The 7246-nt window shown below is 37.2% G+C and overlaps 1 long non-coding RNA gene across 1 annotated transcript; it reads right to left on the bottom strand.

The window, feature by feature from the left end:
- Nucleotides 1-300: 300 nt before the first annotated feature.
- LOC107573555 (uncharacterized) lies at nt 301-3447 on the bottom strand. Its single transcript, XR_001607524.1, has 3 exons — nt 3340-3447; nt 2792-2793; nt 301-310 (listed from the first exon to the last, which is right to left on the bottom strand). It is a non-coding gene; the product is annotated as an uncharacterized lncRNA (long non-coding RNA).
- Between the last annotated feature and the right edge of the window lie 3799 nt (nt 3448-7246).

Genomic DNA, 7246 nt, shown 5'->3' with positions numbered 1-7246 from the left:
GCCAATGTTTCTAGCGAGCTTGTCGAGTTCATTGAGGTCCAAGTCATACGATGATCTGTGGAGCAATTTTTTTAGCTTTTCGTGAGGTAAAGTTCTTCAGAGGGAGCTGGTGACTGTTTCAGCACTGCCCCCTCCCCCTTTTGCTCACGCGTCAGTCCAGGAACAGGTGACCCGGTCCTGCTTGGCAGGGGTGAGATTGGTGCCCGTCGGGTCCTTGCAGGCTCAGGGCGCAGCTCGTAGGCATGTCTGAGTTCCTCTCTGATGCTGTCGGACTTCTCTTTGATGTAGTCCAGGCGACTGATCTTGTTTCCTGACTCATCCAGGTGAGTTTCAAGGGCTTTAATTTGGCCGTTCTTGTCTCTGATGTCGGCCTTTGCCTTTTCCAGGCGTGGCGATGAGTGTGTGACTTAAGGAGCCGGTGATCTTGGCTAACTCTTTGTGACTGTAGCTCTGACTTGAGTCTTGTCTCGTGAGGTTTGCTATGTTGTCATCCAGCTGGTCTGGCTGATGTCTGATGCCTCAGTGTTTCAGCGGCCTTAGGTAGGAGGCTGTCTGTTGCAACACTTAGCCATGTCTCGAGGTCTTCCCAGTGGCCAATAGAGTCTGTTGTGCGAGACATGTTTTGGTGCGGTGAGGGAGATCTAGAACCTAGACTGACACAGTCCTTGAAGAAGAGAAAACAAAACAAAACAAAACAAACAAGGCAAAATCCTAGATGCGTGTTCAAATTTTTGCGGACGCCTATCAGCTGGCTAGGGTTTCGCAAGAGAGTGGAAGGTAAATGGAAGGCAATTTTGAACCAACGTTCTCAAGTTTCATAAATACATGTTCAATTGCTAAAAATCTCTGCTTTATGATTTTCACAGGCAAAATCCCAGCAAACAGCAGCAGCATTCAAATCTGAATAAGACAGCAGAGAGAGAGTGAAGGAGAGAAAAGCTACTTTGAATGTTAGGAAAAATGACAGGGTTGACAGAGGAGTTGCACTGGCGGACGCCTATCAGCTGGCTAGGGTTTCGCAAGAGAGTGGAAGGTAAATGGAAGGCAATTTTGAACCAACGTTCAAATGTTCAATTGCTAAAAATCTCTGCTTTATGATTTTCACAGGCAAAATCCCAGCAAACAGCAGCAGCATTCAAATCTGAATAAGACAGCAGAGAGAGAGTGAAGGAGAGAAAAGCTACTTTGAATGTTAGGAAAAATGACAGGGTTGACAGAGGAGTTGCACTGTTGGGTCAATACCCCTAAGTGGTTGGTATTTTTTTTTGCTCTGTTAGTAACAGGAGACTAAATGACCTAAGTATTGCGGAAAACCCTAATTTTCCTTTTGGGGTTTTGCAGGCTTAACAGGCTTAAACCAAACGGGCAAACTTATAAAAATTTAGCTGAGTTAATTAAATAACTGAAGGAGAGAGGAAAGAAGGCCTAGCAGGTAGACGCAGAACTTGATTGCATATGAATTCAAATCTGAATAAGACAGCAGAGAGAGAGTGAAGGAGAGAAAAGCTACTTTGAATGTTAGGAAAAATGACAGGGTTGACAGAGGAGTTGCACTGTTGGGTCAATACCCCTAAGTGGTTGGTATTTTTTTTTGCTCTGTTAGTAACAGGACCTAAGTATTGCGGAAAACCCTAATTTTCCTTTTGGGGTTTTGCAGGCTTAACAGGCTTAAACCAAACGGGCAAACTTATAAAAATTTAGCTGAGTTAATTAAATAACTGAAGGAGAGAGGAAAGAAGGCCTAGCAGGTAGACGCAGAACTTGATTGCATATGAAATTAGAATTTCAAGTTGGAAATGGTATTTTCTGGTTAAAATGTAATGATGTTATCATTAAAATTGATGAGTAGTTAAAATCACGATTAATCAATCAATATCTTGAAGCAGGAGACTAAATGACCTAAGTATTGCGGAAAACCCTAATTTTCCTTTTGGGGTTTTGCAGGCTTAACAGGCTTAAACCAAACGGGCAAACTTATAAAAATTTAGCTGAGTTAATTAAATAACTGAAGGAGAGAGGAAAGAAGGCCTAGCAGGTAGACGCAGAACTTGATTGCATATGAAATTAGAATTTCAAGTTGGAAATGGTATTTTCTGGTTAAAATGTAATGATGTTATCATTAAAATTGATGAGTAGTTAAAATCACGATTAATCAATCAATATCTTGAAGCAGGATAACCCAAACCCTAATGAGGTAACCATGAAATTTAAATTTCAGAGCATTATTGACAGTTAAGGATTAAAATCTTGATGTTGTTTGTCATTAAAATTAGCAAAGCAATTATAGTTGAACTGATCAGCAAATATTGGGGCAATATGGAAACCGGACCCGTAAATAATTATTAAATGAAATTAAAATTCCAAATATGTAATTAATTATTAAATTAAATTAGAAACTTTGAATCCCTAAGGATAACCAGTTACTAATACTTACTGATGTTATTACAACCATTAGAGCAATTCTAATTAAATTAATTCGTAAGTAGCCTAATTACTTACAAATGCCACGAAAGCTTTCAGAGCCCTATAGATAGTTAATGATTAACCATCCTAGTGTTGTTGTTATTAGATTATGAGAGCACTCAAAATTAAGTTAATCAGTAAATATTGTTGCTATGTGAAAGCAGGAACTGAAATTACTTTTGCAATGAAAATTCAAAATCTGTAATTAATTATGAAGTGAAATAAAAAATTCGAATCCATAATTAATTAAAGTCGGAATATCTACTGATGTCATTAATATTATATTTTCCTTGGCCACAGGTCAATACAATTATGATAATTTGTAAACTCCTAGCGAGGTAACGTGATCTTGGCAAGGTTTGACTTTAAAATTATACGACACCAGACAATGATTCTTTATAAATGAAACACGAATTGATTGGCTATTCTAGATTACATTAAACTAAGATAAAAGACACACACACATATACATACAGTTCTGAAGAATAAAAATGATGTTAACGGAGTTCTGAGGAAAGCCCAAAGTTTTAGCAAGATATTCGCTACAGTTCTCTTACATTCAACCTGAGAAAATCACAAAGCAGAGATTTGGTTTATATTTACTGCTTAAAATTAGCTTCAACAGAGATAAGATGTATTCGTTTACTTGCGTTTTTGGGTGACAGCTGAAAAGCTGAGTTTCCTTGTTTGGCTACTTGAGGGAATTCCGTTGCTGATTGGTTACTGAGATGAAGTCAGGATGGCGTCCCTTTGGGGAAGCCCTCTGGAGATTGGTTGGTTTCTTGATGACGCAGAGGCTTGAGCAGTTCTGCTGAAAAGTCTGAGTTTGCAAGACTTTAAGTTCTTTGAAGATCTCTGACAGTCACGAAGTTCAACTGAAGTGTTTGAGTTTTAGATGACCGATCGCTTTGATGGTAAGCGTGTGAGCACAAGTTGGAGTGCTCTTAACACGGCGAAAAGTGAAGAAGCAAGCAAGCACTCGAGTCTGTCTTTCATTGGGGTTTTGATCCGCGGCATAAGCCCGGCCCGCGATCTTCAAATCGACTTCTTGCAAGGCGGAGCTTACATTCATTAACATGAGGCTCCAATTTATTATGTGGAGAAAAATCTTTGCGAAGATTTGGTTGCTACTTCTATAAAGTTTCCTAATGCGAATATTGTACATACTTCTCACTTCTCATTCATACTAAAGTTTCTCACATAAAATAAGCTTTCATTCAAGCTCAAATAACAGGTATTTTGCATACACAGTAATCGTAATAACTAAAAGGAAAAGTTATAAGGCAAAGATTAAGGTCAGGGTGAGTTAGGGTTTAAGCACTGTTTTCTGAGACACTTCACTGACCCTGCATGAGTTTTACGACCACAGAGGGCTGCATAGAGTGCTACTCAGTTTGTCTCAATGGAATTGTGATTGTTTCATGTGTGACTCAATACCGTTCGAAGACAGACACATTCAAATTGTGTGGGTAGCAGAAGGGCAGGAAGCTGGTAGTCAAGAGTCATGGGATAGTCACGTGTAGATCCAGTGTTTGCAGGCCTAAGGGCGTCAGTTAATTTACTCGTCCGTTTCCGGTTGGATATAACAGGACCATACATTGCACCCACGAAGTGCTTCTCCTGTTGTAAGAAAAGATCTATTGTCCTTCTCCTTGATTGAGTTAGATTTTATCCCTCTTCTAAATAGATAACGACGAGGCGCTGACAGGAACTGACTCAGAATATTGACATCACGTGATAGTGATGATTAGTTTAGACCTCGTGATGAGTTGATTCAATAAGGCGTATCTGTCTGTTCGATATAAATCCTACATAGTAGCAAATAAAAATTTTATTATATCTAACAAGCTGTATAAAATAAACATTAAATATAGTTTTAGCTCACAATAAATATGCAAAATGATGCCTTAAATTTTTTTAGAGTGCTAAGAGATAGAACTTTACTCAACGATGTCCAAACATGAATGAAGTGCCTCCACAATAAAATAAAACAAAATAAAAATGTTTAAGTTGAATCATAAACAAAATCTCACAGGTCCTATATGTGAAACTGAGGATCTGCTTCAGACCCCTCACAGTGAGGGAGGAGTTCCAGACAGATGATTTAAAAGAATGGTTCAAATGTGCCACATGTATTTCAAAGCACAACATTAATGTAAAGTTCCCTACATCTGATGTCCGGCGGTACTTAAATTTCAATAAAGTATAATTTATATTAGATTTATTTCATATCAAACACTATAGATTCTTTAAAAGTATATTATTTTAAGCATAATCTTCAAAGCTTAAATATCCTCACACACACACACACAATGAAGCCTAAAAAAATACACTTAAAATATTGTTATATTATTAATTGAATTAAATTATGTTAATTATTCGAACTAACAGTTGACATTCTACATTATCCACCATCAACTTACAAACATAACATTTCAAACATGTTTTGCCTTACAATTACATATATTTATAAATTATTTCACATATTTTAAATGATTATTGCACCATGATACGTATTTCTTAGGATACCTGCTGATTTTTGGGGGTTGTAAACACACTTGAATGAAACAGCCCACGTGAGGTCTTCACCCTGAGAATATTTAATTGTGCATATAAAGTACAGATTAAGCTAAATGAAAAAGTGTACGCCACAACACACTTGTGATGTCCGACGGTGGAAAATACCTACGCTGTTAAAACTTAGCGTATGTTACTCTTTAAGATGACTCGTATTTCTTGCATAAGATTGGGTGTGTGTATATGATTTTAATTTTCTTATTTTTCCATAGATTAATTTTAAATTCAATTCCTACTAAATATAAGACCAAAACATTATATTACAAAATAATTATGTTGTTGCAGCGTTTTTAAAAATAGGGAATGCTCCGGGATTGCAACTCATTTGCAATCTAACGAGTTTTTGAGGATCTGGCGTTGTGAACTTTGTTGTTGTGTCAAGTAATCAGTTCAGTGATCAAAGGATCACCAACGCAGTTATTTATGACATGCCCCTGCGAGTGTCAAACGTTTAGTAAAAAGTTCAGTATCTGGTCAAAGAATATGAATCCCCTTTTTAACCTCAAACATCTGGTTAGGTTAAGAAGAAAAACAGGAATGTTAATAGCCTAATGTAGGTGGATGTGATTTCACAGAGGTTCCGGATACACTTAGATAGATAGAGAAAAGACCATAACAACAAACTTAAATAGTTTGGTGCAAAGGTGTTTGTTTTAACAAACAAAAGGTCTGTGATGTAGGGAAATTGTGTTCCATTTTACTTCATTTTAGTTAAATTTGTTATCTTTATTCACTCAGCGTTTTGTCAAGTTTAAAACGTACGCGCACACACACACACACACACACACACAAGCAATTATGAGTTATACCTAATACAAGCAAGAGAATAGATCTCTTTGATTTTCTAACGTGAGACTTACATCAGACCTACTTCAAACGGTCATATGTGCGTATGGTTGTGCGCAGCTGAATTTTGGAGAAGTTGTCACGATCACCTGTATAACGAATTCCACCAGTTTCAGCAGACCATGAGCGGTGTACCGGAAGCGAGAAACCAGCAGAACGCCGAGCAAAGGCTTGTGGTAAACGCTTTATCTCTTATGGGTGAACGTTTAAACCTTATCCAGAGAATGTTAACAGATTTGTACAATTGTATGGGGAGATAGGACGTAATATTCTATGTATTGAATTGCTGCTTGTTTTTGTTCCTGTGTTATTGACATCGTTTTTTATTAGCATAGGTTATTTCACACATTTATTATTGTTTGTTATTTCTTACATTTATTACTGTTTGCCATCGATTTATTGTTGTTTTATGCTTATTATTGAGATTTGTTTCTGATACTATTTTACTTGTGGAAGAAAACGGTGGTTTCAAATTTATACTGTTCATGTTTTGTTTTTGTTATATCTGGTTATGTCACATTGCAAACGTTGATGGTATTTTCAGGGGGTGCACACTGATTTAAAAATAAAAATAATAATAATTCAAAATGAGCAGTAAAAGATGTCACGGTGATTTACATGACCACACTTCAGAAGATGATCAGAGATCATTAAGGCCTAGACATGATTTTCAAAACAATAGTGATCAATTACGCGAGTTGATTAATAACTGATTAACAACGAGTTGATCAGCCTGACTCGCTTAACATGATGGAAAGATTACACGAACTTGTAGACGAACAACATTAATGGTTGGGCGCATCTATAAACAACAATGAACAGGTTATGACCCAGCAGCACCAGATATGGGTCTCAGCCAGAATTGTAAAGATAGTCTAGTAAGAGTCGTGTGGGTGATTTTACAATTGTCCCAAGACCGAGATTTAAGGGTTTAGCGATTTTAAAGAACTTTAAATTTTCGTGAAATCGCCACTGATGATTATGCTGCCTATAATATCTTTTTGCAAGATAAGATTGTAGCGTTTTCCATATTGATGGTGGGTGAAGATGGTTTTTTGAACGTATCGCTGCAAGGAGTAAGTCTCCCCACAGATATTAATGCTGTTCTAATCCCTAATAATAACCACAACGTTGGTATATTTGTTGCTCAAATCGAACGTGCTGTTCAAAGCAATACAGACGTGGGTTTAGATTCTGCTTTAGAGTTATGCGTAACCGTGGCACGAAACAAACAAGGCGGCGTGCGTAGGAAGTTAGCCGACCTGGCTTACAATACGGTTATAAGGAAAAATATAATTAATTTATTCATCCCTGAAAATATAGCAGACAATATGTGTTTTAGCATATGCATCGCTCATTT

Source organism: Sinocyclocheilus grahami, unplaced genomic scaffold (genome assembly GCF_001515645.1).
Source record: "Sinocyclocheilus grahami isolate Dianchi unplaced genomic scaffold, SAMN03320097.WGS_v1.1 scaffold1975.1, whole genome shotgun sequence".
In the NCBI taxonomy this organism is placed as follows: domain Eukaryota; kingdom Metazoa; phylum Chordata; class Actinopteri; order Cypriniformes; family Cyprinidae; genus Sinocyclocheilus; species Sinocyclocheilus grahami.
Note: the sequence above shows the minus strand (reverse complement) of the source record. Positions and strands in the feature narration are given on the sequence as shown.